This window comes from Gorilla gorilla, chromosome 19 (genome assembly GCF_029281585.2).
Source record: "Gorilla gorilla gorilla isolate KB3781 chromosome 19, NHGRI_mGorGor1-v2.1_pri, whole genome shotgun sequence".
In the NCBI taxonomy this organism is placed as follows: Eukaryota; Metazoa; Chordata; class Mammalia; order Primates; family Hominidae; genus Gorilla; species Gorilla gorilla.
In genome coordinates this window covers 95,024,384-95,038,471 of record NC_073243.2, presented here as the reverse complement: position 1 = coordinate 95,038,471, position 14,088 = coordinate 95,024,384, and the positions used below count along the sequence as shown (strand labels likewise).

Genomic DNA, 14,088 nt, shown 5'->3' with positions numbered 1-14,088 from the left:
GGCCATTTACAGGATTTCTCTAACCTGATTACAGCCCTAGGAGTTGAACCCAGTGAAAAAAAATCTCTCATCACAAGCTAAGATGGTTACTTGGTTACAGACTCAGAAGCAGTGGACAAAACTCCCCACCGCACATTAAGCTTAGGGGTCATAACGTCCTGCAGGCATTCTCCAGGGGGCGGGTCCCCTGGCTCTCAGATGCACAACCTTGTCCTTGTGCCTGTGCAAGCGGGCAGGAAGGTTCCCTGTTGCTCACCTGTGTCTGTTTATTATTATTGTCCACAAAACCTTTGTAAGGACAAAGAAAATAAAACACACTGGATTGACTTAAAACAAATATTCATGTTGAATATGATTTTTTTGGTGAATGTTCAGCATCAACTGTCTTAGCTCCAAATGGGAAAATAATGCTCCCTGAATACCTGGGGAAGAGAATGTAAGGGATAATTGGAAGATACAAGCTAAGACTCACACAACTGCCAAGTCTTCATAGGAATGGATTCATTGATTCATTCACTTATTCTTGCAACCAGGAATTATTAAGCAAACACTAAATGCTGGACACTCTAGTCACTGCCGGGGAGACAATTCGGAAGACTTCATTTCTGCCCTCAGTGAGTTTATAGTGGAGGAGAGGAATAGGGACATAGCCAGCAGTAAACAAATACTTTTGCTTATAGTTCTATAGAAGAAACATGGCAAGATATTACATGACCATAGATTAGCATCATGAGCAACATGATCTAGACAGGAGATTCTAGAAAGGCTTTTCCAAGGAAGTTACATGTAAGCCCAGAGGTGAAAAGGAGTCAAGATTAGACAAGAAAAGAACAGGTGGCAAGAAGGATGGGTGGAGCTGTTCTAGGGGAAGAAACAGGGTGATACCTACATAGGAATAGGGCTCAGTACATGGAATGGGCTGGAAGTTAACATTGATGTCTAGCCTTATGTGAGCCCTTACTAAGTGCCACATTGTGTGCTAAAAGTTTATGTACATTGTTACACTTAATCTTTTGTAGCATCTCCACAAAGTATATACTATTCTCAGATGAAGAAATAAAAGGTATAGAATAATTAAATGGGTCAGGTGTAGTGGCTCATGCCTATAATCCCAACACAAAAAAATTAAAAAATGAGCCAGGCATGGTGATGCACACCAGTAGTCCTAGCTGTGCAAGAGGCTGAGGCAGAAGGATTGCTTGCATCTGGAAGGCCGAGGCTGCAGTGAGCCGTGATTGCACCACTGCATTCCAGCCTGGTTGACAGAGCGAGACCCTGTCTCCAAAAGAGCAAAAAACAAAAACCCAAGAAATAAGGTGTGTATTTTCTGAAGTTGTTCATCAAATCAGGGCTCTTGAGTAGCTTCATTTTCCTGAACTGTGCGTTTCCCATGACTTAGATTAAGGGCTGGTTGAGCAGAGAAACATTGCCCAATGAATAAAAGGGCTGTATGGAAGCTCTAAACCAGTGAGACAGATGAGGGTCCGGCCCCACCATCATTTATCCAGAAAGCCTTTACCCGTTTGGTCTGGAGTGATGAGGTCCCAGAGGAATCTCCAAGAGGCAGCCTTGCTGTTGGCTGTGTGTGAGTAGCACTATCCTCAAACTAGTTCCTAACTTTAACGGTTTGCAAGCTCTTTTTATTATCTGATAAAAGCCATAGACTCCATTTCCCAGAAAAAAGTTATCACATACAAAACTCAGTGTATTAGTCCACGCTAATGCTTTTAATAAAGACATACCCGAGACTGGGTAATTTATAAACGAAAGAGGTTTAATTGACCCCCAGTTCCACATGGCTGGGGAGGCCTCACAATCATGATGGAAGAGCAAGGGATGTCTTACATGGCAGCAAGCAAGAGAGGGCTTGTGCAGAGGAACTCCCCTTTAGGAAACCATCAGATCTAGGGCCCGGTGTGGTGGCTCATGCCTGTAACCCCAGCACTTTGGGAGGCCGAGGTGGGTGGATCACGAGGTCAGGAGATGGAGACCATCCTGGCCAACACAATGAAACCTCATCTCTACTAAAAATACAAAAAAAAAAAAAAAAAAAATAGCTGGGTGTGGTGGCAGGGCCTCTAGTCCCAGCTACTTGGGAGGCTGAGGAAGGAGAATCGCTTGAACACAGGAGGCAGAGATTGCAGTGAGCTGAGATTGCACCACTGCACTCTAGCCTGGATGACAGAGGAACTCCGTCTCAAAAAAAAAAAAAAAAAAAAAGAGATCTCATGAGATTTACTATCATGAGACCAACACAGAAAAGACCAGCCCCCATGATTCAATTATCTCCCACTGGGTCCCTCCCATGACATGTGGGAATTGTGGGAGCTACAATTCAAGATGACATTTGGGTGGGGACACAGCCAAACCATATCACTTGGCACATAATTTTGGGGCACGTAGTCTTATTCATATAGCAGAGGTTAAGCACACTTGGTGTTTTATATGTTGTGATGAGTACGGAAGCTAGCATACGTTAACGACTGCCTCTTAAAGGATTCCTCTTGGACCCTGGAACATCCTGTTTCAAACAAGACTGTTAATGGTGGAGGGTGTCTTGGTTCTTGGCATCTAGAACAAAGAATTCGGCAAAACGCACAAACAAAGCAAGGAAGGAATGAAGGGTTTTATTGAAAATGAAAGTACACTCCATAGTGTGCGTCTGAGCATAGGGGGTCATAGCATAGGCCCTGTTACAGAGTTTTTGAGAGTTTAAATGCCCTCTACTAGGGGTACACCCTATGTAAATGAAGAGGATGAAGTACAGTTACAAAGTCATTTACTCAGTGTATACCCTATGGAGAGGATTATTTCCTGTTACAGCTGAAGTGTGAATCAGCCTTATATTCCCCACCTCCAGACCCTATTTTTGTGCCTCAAGATGAGGGGAAAATAATCCATCAATCACTCAATCATGGGATTCAGCAAACATGATTGATCTTCCTGTTATGCTTAATTGGGAGGTTGTAGTTAACTTCTAGGGGGAAAGGTGATGTGATTTAAATTATATCCTTTAATATGAGGCTCACTCTCAATACAAACTAGTGGAATATCCTTGGAGAATAGCAGACAGCCTTCAATGGTTATGCTTACATTACCTCACTTCTCATGAGAACAATAGTGAGACACTTCAAAAAGTTCGCAGCTGCTAACCCTGTATGAATTTAAAAACTAAAAATGAAATAGAAAGCCTAGAAGTCTAGTCCCCATTCCTGCAATTGTTTTCGTGACACGAAAGGGAAAGAAAAATGACCAGTACATTAATTTTTGTTCTTCCCACGATTCTAAAACAGCAATGCCCTTAAAAGCTGTGAACATCAATAGCCTGAAAAAGGCCAGCACTGGAGCTGTAGCCAGTGTTGCCTGTTTTAATTGAAATCCTTAATTAGCAACAGCCTGAGGCCCTAAGTCATCATGAGTTGCTTTTAGAGCGGGACCTGTGACCGTCCAGGCCTCCAGGGCAGCACTGAGTGTCTATATGGTTGTGATCACAAGACATAGCACTCTTTTCAGAGAGCTTTTATGAAACAGAACTTTCATAAAACCTAAGATAAAAACACAGTGATCTGACACAGCACATCCCAGAAAATTGTAACATACCCAAACACATCCTTATCCCAAAGAGCTGTCTGAAATAGTCTAAGTGATTGTAGATTACAGTTTTTCTTTTGAGAAAATATTGAATGAAAAGCATATTACATTTAGAAGGTTCTCAAATATCAGTGGTGGGATATGCTATGCTGTACCTGCGTGTGTAATATATGTGATGATTTATCAAATCTCAGCAGTGGTTAAATTGCAAGTGAGGCTGTTAAAATAAACTGTGCAATTCTTGAGAAATCTACATAGGCACTTAACATACTACCAAAGAAAATAAAGTCCTGGTAGTTTCTCTCCAGGGTGTCTCTCTCCACTAACTTGTTTAATAACAAACCTTGGGGCTGGTATAATATCTAAGTGACAGGATTAAGTGGATCCTTTGGGCCAGCTGCATGATTTCTTGTGATTTCAGAAGGACATCTTTCCATCCAAGGGATGTCTTCATGGACAGTTAGAAACTTACTTTGCTTTTTGACAGAAAGTGGTTTCTCATGTAGTCATTTTGGGTTTTTGTCAATTTCCAAAAAGGTGGATTAAAATAACTGCTGAAGTTGGAGGCCAAGCTCAGTGAAGTGGTCTCTTCTGGGTAATGGACTGGAAATGACCATCTGATACCACATCTATTTCCCAGAAGCCATTAGTTGTTAACAAAGTTAACATAGATAAGAAGTTAGCAGTTTTTTGGAGTCAGCAGAACTGAATGGGTCATATTACTAAATATTTTAACAGCTTTATATTAGAAATAATTTGGCCGGGTGTAGTGCCTCATGCCTTTGGTCCCAGCACTTTGGGAGGCTGAGGCGGGTAGATCACTTGAGGCCGGGAGTTCGAAACCAGCCTGGGTAACACAGTGAAACCTCATCTCTACAAAAAATACAAAAATTAGGCCGGTTGCAGTGGCTCACGCCTGTAAACCCAACACCTTGGGAGGCCGAGGCTGGCGGATCACGAGGTCAGGAGATCAAGACCATCCTGGCCAACACTGTGAAACCCTGTCTCTACTAAAATACAAAATATTAGTCAGGCGTGGTGGTGCACACGTGTAGTTCCAGCTACTTGGGAGGCTGAGGCAGGGGAATCGCCTGAACCTGGGAGGCAGAGATTGCAGTGAGCTGAGATTGTGCCACTGCATTCCAGCCTGGCTGGTGACAGAGCAAAACTCTGTCTCAAAAAAAAAAAAAAAAAAAAGGCAAAAATAGCCAACATGGCAGTGTGTCCCAGCTACTCACCCGGAAGGCTGAGATGGGAGGATCACTTGAGCCTGGGAGATTGAGGCTGCAGTGAGTCGTGATTGCCCCACGTGACAGAGTGAGACCCTGTCTCAAAAAAAGAAAATAAGGAAAAATTCACATATCATAAAATTAACCTACTTTAAGTGTAATAGTTTCATGTTTTTAATATATTCATAGGCCTGTGCAGCTAGCAACACAATCCACGTCTAGAACATTTGTGTCCCTTCCCTAAAAACCCTGTGCCCGTTTGTAGTCACCTCCCATTCCTGCCTTGGACTATCTCATCTTTGTAAATATTTTCCCCAAACATCTTAGTTTTTTAAACTTACTTTTATTAAGCGTAGTAAACAGTGTACAAAGTATATTGTAGTACATTGTAAACACTAGTGAGGGAACACAGGGCCATGCTACATAATTTACACAGATCATTCACTTACCAAATAGTAATGGAATGACTGTTATGTGCCAGACATTGTTCTGAGGCTTAGCATATAGCTATGAACCAAATAGACACAAACTAGTGCCCCTGTAGAACACACATTCTAGTCAGGGGGGAGGGGACAGCTAATACATAAGTTAAATATAACAGCATATAATATGTTACATGGTGGCCAGGCACAGTGGCTCATGCCTGTAATCCCAGCACTTTGGGAGGCTGAGGCAGGAGGATCACTTGAGGTCAGGAGTTCGAGACCAGCCTGGCCAACATGGTGAAACCACATCTCTATAAAGATAAAAAAAATTAGGCTGGGCGCAGTGGCTCACACCTGTAATCCCAGCACTTTGTGAGGCCGAGGCAGGCGGATCGTGAGGTCAGGAGATCGAGACCATCCTGGCTAACACGGTGAAACCCCATCTCTACTAAACAAAATACAAAAAACTAGCTGGGCGTGGTGGCGGGTGCCTGTAGTCCCAGCTACTCAGGAGGCTGAGGAGGAGAATGGTGTGAACCCAGGAGACGGAGCTTGCAGTGAGGCGAGATCACGCCACTGCACTCCAGCCTGGGCGACAGACCGAGACTCTGTCTCAAAAAAAAAAAAAAAAAAAGATACCAAAATTAGCCAGGTGTAGTGGTGCAGGCCTGTAGTCCCAGCTAGTCAGGAGGTTGAGGCAGGAGAATCACTAGAACTTGGGAGGCAGAGGTTTCAGTGAGCCAAGATCGTGCCACTGCACTCCAGCCTAGGTGACAGAGCAAGATTGTGTCTCAAGAAAAAAAAAAAAAAAAAAAAAAAAAAGTTCAGGCATGGTGCTTCAGGCTTGTAATCCCCGCAGTTTGGGAGGCCGAGGTGGGCAGATCACGAGGTCAGTTCAAGACCAGCCTGACCAACATGGCGAAAACCGTCTCTACTAAAAATATAAAAATTAGCCAGGCAAGGTGGTGGGTGCCTGTAATCCCGGCTACTCGGGAGGCTGAGGCAGGAGAATTGCTTGAACCTGGGAGGCGGAGGTTGCAGTGAGCCAAGATCGTGCCATTGCACTCCAGCTGGGTGACAGAGCGAGACTGTCTCAAAAAAAAAAAAAAAAAAAAAAAAATTACATGGTGATAAGCGCTATAGAAAAAAAATTAATTAGGGAAGGGGAGTGATAAGTGTTTTCATTATTGTGAATACTTTATATACTGGTATGAAAAATTTATTTGAAAGAAGTTATGTTGGACATTTTCAAAGAGCAATATTAAAAGAGGCTTAAGAGATGGTATTTTGACCTGGAAATGAGAGCACTTAAATTCAGCCACCTGTGCACTATGAGATCCTGGAAGGGGCAATGTGTGCAGAGAATAAAGAAGGAAGAGCAAAACGGAGAAACACTTGGTGTGCACTGGAGTTCGGCTGTCAGCCTTGGTGCTCCCAGCCTGAAGCTTGGCTGGACCTGGAGGGAGAGCTCCTTTAAACTAAGTGTCCCCGAAAGGCCTGAGCACAGGCTGGCTGCGATGTTCACTCTGCTCACATTCCTAGGCCAATGCTGAGTCCTTGGTCTTCCCGGGTTAATTTGAAGAGGAGCACTCTCTTAAACTCAGGAGCTCAGAAAAGAGCTGGTGAGAGAGAACCTAGAACTTTCTGCCCCAGGCCTGGAGTCTCTGTTCTAGGCCTTATTTATTCATTCTATGATGAGTCATCACTGTGATGGCTTCTGGGGCTCAGCAGTGAAAGAGAGACAAAGACGCTGACATGATAATTTACTGGGAGAAACACCTTCTTTTTCATTTTTTTTTTTTTTTTTAAGAGATGGGGTCTCACTATGTTGACCAGGCTGGTCTTGAACTCCTAGCCTCAGGCGATCTTTCTGCCTCAGCCTCACAAAATGCTAGAATTACAGTTGTGAGCCACTGTGCCTGGGTCTGGAGAAACACTTTAAAAGTTATTTCAATGAAGTATGGTGACCTGCTATATAGCACAGTGGTTAGGGTCCCCGACTTAGGAGCGGGATGATGTGGCTCTGTGTTACTGCTCTGTAACTTTTAGCAGCTCCATTTCTTTTTGCCTCAATTCCCTTACTTATAAAATGGGGATGATAATAATATCTATGCCATGGGAGAAGAACAGTGCCCTACATAGTGAATGCTAAATAACTACCACAGACGTTTTCTCTAGTTACAGAAAAGAAGGGTGAGTTTGCTTACAAAGTGGCCTCAGGGCACTATTCACAATAGCAAAGACTTGGAACCAACCCAAATGTCCGTCAATGATAGACTGGATTAAGAAAATGTGGCACATATGCACCATGGAATACTATGCAGCCAGAAAAAAAGATGAGTTCATGTCCTTTGTAGGGACATGGATGAGGCTGGAAACCCATCATTCTGAGCAAACTATCTCAAGGACAGAAAACCAAACACCACATGTTCTCACTCATAGGTGGGAATTGAACAATGAGAACACTTGGACACAGGGTGGGGAACATCACACACCGGGGCCTGTCGTGGGGTTGGGGGAGGGGAGGGGAGGGGAGGGGAGGGGAGGGGAGAGGGATAGCACTAGGAGATATACCTAATGTAAATGATGAGTTAATGGGTGCAGTACACCAACATGGCACATGTATACTTATGTAACAAACCTGCACGTTGTGCACATGTACCCTACAACTTAAAGTATAATAATAAAAATAAAAAAAATTTAAAAAGTAGCCTCAGGGAAATGAAGAATCCACACCCACTGCTACCTGTATCCCCCTGGAAGATTCCAGCACAAAGATGTGGGCCAATAAAATTTCCTAGCATTTGGCTTATCCCAGATCAGCCCATGTGCTTGGGAGTGGAGTACATTTACCTTTTTTCCCAATTCAACCTAAAGGAGAAGGTTCAGGGTGGGGGAAGTACAGAGAGGGGCTTTGAATTTCTTCACCATATAGGTCAGTATTCTCACGCTGTTGGTTCCTTTTCCTGATTATTCAATAGGCTTAACAGTCAGGCTGTGAACCCACCTCCATGGGCAGGTGAGATCAGTGCAGTATCAGATAAGTAGAACCTTATGTTTCTCCTGAGAGCAATGAGATTTGGTGTTTTCCTCACCCCCACCTCTTCAGCAAATGCCCCTTTGATGCTTTCCCCAGAAGCTTCTACCATAGGACAAGGCAGGGCTTCAAGTTCTTTCCAAGGACACCCTTGATTCTAGACTAGGAACAAGCCCCCAACATCATTTCCATTTTACATTACCTTTATTTAATCTGTCCAACTTAAGCACAAGGTGAAATTAAATGACAAACGTTGGTTTATAGAATCACCCCGAATCATACAGCACTGGCAATGAAAAACAAGAGAGCCATATGAATTATCCCCCATTACCCAGCGAACCCCTTTAATCCCCAGTGAAATTAAAGAATCCTAAGTAAATGTGCTTTTATCTTGTTGCCAGAGAAATTAAAAATCAGTAGAAAGAAGAGAAAGTGAGAGAGAAAGAAAAAGGAAAAAAAAGGAGGAACGCAGTTTCTCTTTTCCATTTGGAAATTAAATTCCAAAGCCCTCCCTCCTCATTTGTTTGTTCGTTTGTTTTGTTTTGTTTTCTTGTTTTTTGAGACAGAGTCTCACTCTCTCACCCAGGCTGGAGTGCAGTGGCATGATCTTGGCTCACTGTAACCTCCACCTCCTGGGTTCAAGCGATTCTCCTGCCTCAGCCTCCCAAGTAGCTGGGATCATAGCTGGGATTACAGGCACCTGCCGCCACCCCAAGCTACTTTTTGTATTTGTAATAGAGATGGGGTTTCACTAGGTTGGCCAGGCTGGTCTCAAACTCCTGACCTCAGGTGATCCACCTGTCTTGGCCTCCCAAAGTGTTGGGATTACAGGCGTGAGCCACCATGCCCTAGCTTCATTTGTTTTTAAAATTGCACTATTATCATTCCCATTTAAGAATTCATTAATGGGGCTTTGAAGCCTTCCCAAATGGACCGAGCTTCCAGGGTTAGGATGACATCTCAGGAGAGCTCACTCAGCCTGTGACCAGGGAGCTGTCTGTTTCCTCTCGGTCACTTTCAATGCAGTTTTGGGGAACAGCTGTGGCTCAAGTTTGTGGTGTACAATTATCCTGATCAGTGAAAAGGAGGGTTTCAGCACATAGTTCTTCTTTAGCTATATAAATCATTATTCGATGAATAGTAGAGACAACTACTCTCTAATTTGTCCTACTTTGACTTTAAAAGTAATCATTAAAATGATATTTTACTAGCACAAATGTATGTTAAAGTTGCAGATTTAGGAGTATATATTCAGGGCAACTTGAATCTATGTTCCCAGGTAAAAGAATGTTTTAAAAACATTTCACGTGGGCCATGGTGGCTCATGCCTGTAATCCCAGCACTTTGGGAGGCCGAGGTGGGCAGATCACTTAAGGTCAAGAGTTCCAGACCATCCTGGCAACGTGGCGAAATCTCATCTCTACTAAAAATACAAAAATTAGCCAGGCATGGTGGCACACACCTGTAGTCCCAGCTACTCGGGAGGCTCAGGCAGGAGAATAGCTTGAACCTGGGAGGTGGGGGTTGCAGTGAGCCGAGATCGTACCATTGCACTCCAGCCTGGGCAAAAGAGCGAGACTTTGTCTCAAAAACAAACAAACCAAAAAAAAAAAAAAAAAAAATTTCAGATGTCTTTATCCCTGGGATGCAAGGTTGGTTCAACATAAACAAATCGATAAATGTGATTCACCACATAAACAAAACTAAAGAGAAAACCCACATGATCATCTTCATAGACGCAGAAAGGCTTTTGTTAAAATTCAACACCCTTTCATATTAAAAACTCTCAGTACATAAAATAGGTATTGAAGGAACCTACCTCAAAATAATAAGAGCCATCTATGACAAAGGCAGTCAACATCATACTGAATGGGCATAAGCTGGAAGCATCCCCCTTGAAAACTGACACAAGACAAGGATGTGCTCTCTCACCACTCCTATTCAGCATAGTATTGGAAGTCTTAGCCAGAGCAGTCAGGCCATAGAAAGAAATGAAAGGCATCCAAATAGGAGAGAAATTCAAGCTATCCATGTTTGCAGATGACATAATCCTGTATCTAGAAAACCCCATAGTCTTGGCCCAAAAGCTCCTTAAGCTGAAACAATATCAGCAACGTCCGAAGATACAAATTCAATGTGCAAAAATCACTATCATTCCTATACACCAGCAACAGTCAAGCCAAGAGCCAAATCAGGAATGCAATCCCATTCACAATTACTACAAAAAGAATTAAAATACTTAGGAATACAGCTAATCAGGGAGTTGAAAGATCTCTACAAGGAGAACTACAAAACACTGCTCAAAGAAATCAGAGGTGACACAAACAAATGGAAAAACATCCCAGGCTCATGGATAGGAAGAACCAATATTATTAAAATGGCCATACTACCCAAAGCAATTTATAGATTCAGTACTATTCCTATTAAACTACCAATGACATTCTTCACAGAACTAGAAAAACCTACTTTGAAATTCATATAGTACTAAAAAAGAGCCCAAATAAGCCAAGGAAATCCTAAAAAAAAAAAAAAAAAAAAAAAAAAAAAAGAGCAAAGCTGGAGGCATCGTGCTACAGACTTCAAACTATACTACAGTGATACAGTAATGAAAACATCATGGTACTGGTAGAAAAACAAACACATAGACCAATGGAGCAGAATGGAGAATACAGAAATAAGGCTACACATCTGCAACTACCTGATCTTCGAAAAAGCTGATAAAAACAAGCAATGGGGAAAGGATTCCTTATTCAATAAATGGTGCTGGGATAACTGGTTAGCCATATGCAGAAAATTGAAACTGGACCTCTACCTTACACCATATACAAAAATTAACTCAAGATGAATTAAAGGCTTAAATGTAAAACCCCAATCTACAAAAAACCTGGAAGACAATCTAGGAAATATCATTCTGGACATAGAAATGGGCAAAGATTTCATGATGAAGATGCCAAAAGCAATTGCAAAAAAAGGAAAAGTTGAGAAATGGGATCTAATTGAACAAAAGAGCTTCTGCACAGCAAAAGAAACTATCAACAGAGTGAACAGACAGCCTACAGAAGGGGAGAAAATTTTGCAAACTATGCCTCTGACAAAGGTCTAATATCCAGCATCTATGGGGAACTTAAAACAACTTTAAAACAAAAAAACCCCAAACAATCCCATTAAAAAGTGGGCAAATGGCCGGGTGCGCTGGCTCACGCCTGTAATCCCAGCACTTTGGGAGGCCGAGGCGGGTGGATCACGAGGTCAGATTGAGCCCATCCTGGTCAACATGGTGAAACCCCGTCTCTACTAAAAATACAAAAATTAGGCCGGGCGCGGTGGCTCATGCCTGTAATCCCAGCACTTTGGGAGGCCGAGGTGGGTGGGTCATGAGGCCAGGAGATGGAGATCATCCTGGCTAACACGGTGAAACCCCGTCTCTACTAAAAATACAGAAAAATTAGTGACAGAGGGAGTCTCGGTCTCAAAAAAAAAATACAAAAATTAGCTGGGCGTGGTGGTGCGCGCCTGCAGTCCCAGCTACTCAGGAGGCTGAGGCAGGAGAATTGCTTGAACCTGGGAGGTGGAGGTTGCAGTGAGCCGAGATCACGCCACTGCACTCCAACGTGGTGACAGAGCCAGACTCTGTCTCAAAATAAATAAAAGTAAATAAATAAATAAAATGGGCAAAGGACATGAACAAACATCTTTTCATTGAGACGGAGTCTTGCTCTGTTGCCCAGCCTGGAGTGCAGTGGCACGATCTCACCTCACTGCAAGCTCCGCCTCCTGGGTTCACGCCATTCTCCTGCCTCGGCTTCCCGGGTAGCTAGGACTGCAGGCGTCCGTGACCACACCCGGCTGATTTTTTGTATTTTCAGTAGAGACGGGGTTTCACCGTGTTAGCCAGGATGATCTCTATCTCCTGACCTCATGATCCACCTGCCTTGGCCTCCCCAAAGTGCTGGGATTACAGGCGTGAGCCACCGTGCCCAGCCGAACAGATACTTTTCAAAAGAAGACATACATGTGGGCATCGTATGAAAAATGGTCAACATCACTCATCATTAGAGAAATGCAAATCAAAATCACAATGAGATACCATCTCACACCAGTCAGAATGGCTATTATTAAAACGTCAAAAAAAAAACAAAGATGGGCAAATTTGTGTAGAAAAAGGAACGCTTATACACTTTTGGTGGAAGTGGAAATTAGTTCAACCATCGTGGAAGACAGTGTGGCAATTCCTCAAAGACCTAAAAACAGAAATACAATTTGACCCAGCAATCCCATTTACTAGATATAAACCCAAAGGAATATGTTAACATTGTTCTATCATAAAGACACATGCATGTATGTTTACTGCAGCACTGTCCACAATGGCAAAGACATGGAACCAGCCTAAATGCCCATCAGTAGTAGACGGCATAAAGAAAATGTGGTTCATACACACCATGGAATACTATGCAGCCATAAAGAATGAGATAATGTTCTTTGCAGGAACATGGATGGAGCAGGAAGCCATTATCCTTAGGAAACTAATGCAGGAACAGAAAAAAATACCGCCTGTTCTCACTTATAAGTGGGAGCTAAATGATGAGAACACATGGACACATCGGGGAAACAAGAGACTCTGGGACCTATTGGAGGGTGGAGGGTGGGAGGAAGGAGAGGATTAGGAAAAATAACTAATGGGTATCAAGCTTAATACCTGGGTGATGAAATAATCTATACAACAAACCCCCCATGACAGAAGTTTACCTATGTAATCAACCTGCACATGTACCCCTGAACTTGAAAGTTAAAAAAAAAACAAAAAAGTTTCAAATGTATAGCAACTTTAAATAAAACTAGCAAATAATAAAAGGAGAATGGGTACACATAAAATTTGGGGGTCGTGGATGAAATCTGCAGTATTTTTTCAGGCTCAGCAGTCTACTTAGACCTTTTCTTTGCGTTGGTTGCACAGAATGGAGAAAAATCCTGATTGATGCAGCTAATAGTAAATTATAAACATTAAAAGAAAACCTTATCCTGCAATCTCAGGATACTCTCCAGTTAAACTTCATCCTGAAAGATGCAGAAGGAGTAGTGGGAACCGTTTAATAGTGGAAAGACTAATATCTGTGGGGTTTTTTTTTTTTTTTTTTTTGAGGCAGTGTCTCACCTTGTACTCCAGGCTGGAGTGCAGTGGTATGATCATGGTGTGTCCGGAATTGGTGGGTTCTTGGTCTCACTGACCTCAAGAATGAAGCCGCGGACCCTCGCCGTGAGTGTTACAGTTCTTAAAGGCGGCGTGTCCGTAGTTTGTGCCTTCTGATGTACCGATGTGTTCGGAGTTTCTTCCTTCTGGTGGGGTTCGTGATTTCGCTGGAGTGAAGTTGCAGACCTTCGAGGTGACTGTTACAGCTCTCAAGGCGGCGCGTCCGGCGTTATTCACTCCTCCCAGTCGGTTCGTGGTTTCGTTGGCTTCAGGAGTGAAGCTGCAAACCTTCGCGGTGAGCATTAACAGCCCATAAAGGCAATGCAGCCCCAAAGAGTGAACAGCAGCAAGATTGACTGCAAAGAGCAAAAAGAACAAAGCTTCCACAATGCCGAAAAGAACCCCAGCGGGTTGCCACTGCCTGCTCCCGCAGCCTGCTTTTATTCTCTTATTTGGCCCCCACCCACATCCTGCTGATTGGTCCATTTTACAGAGAGCAGAGTGGTCTGTTTTGACAGGGCGCTGATTGGTGCGTTTACAATCCCTGAGCTAGACACAGAAGTTCTCCACCTCCCCACTAGATTAGCTAGATACAGAGTGTCCACACAAAGGTTCTCC

The 14,088-nt window shown here is 43.2% G+C and overlaps 1 long non-coding RNA gene across 1 annotated transcript in view; it reads right to left on the bottom strand.

Moving 5' to 3' along the window:
• LOC129527904 (uncharacterized) overlaps window positions 1-13,886 on the bottom strand; it is a 48,403-nt gene extending 34,517 nt beyond the window's left edge. Inside the window, exons 1-2 of the long non-coding RNA XR_008672989.2 lie at window positions 13,435-13,886; window positions 4,830-4,916 (exon numbers count right to left, since the gene is read on the bottom strand). This is a non-coding gene — a long non-coding RNA (uncharacterized lncRNA). The remainder of the gene's footprint in view (window positions 1-4,829; window positions 4,917-13,434) is intronic.
• Window positions 13,887-14,088: the final 202 nt, after the last annotated feature.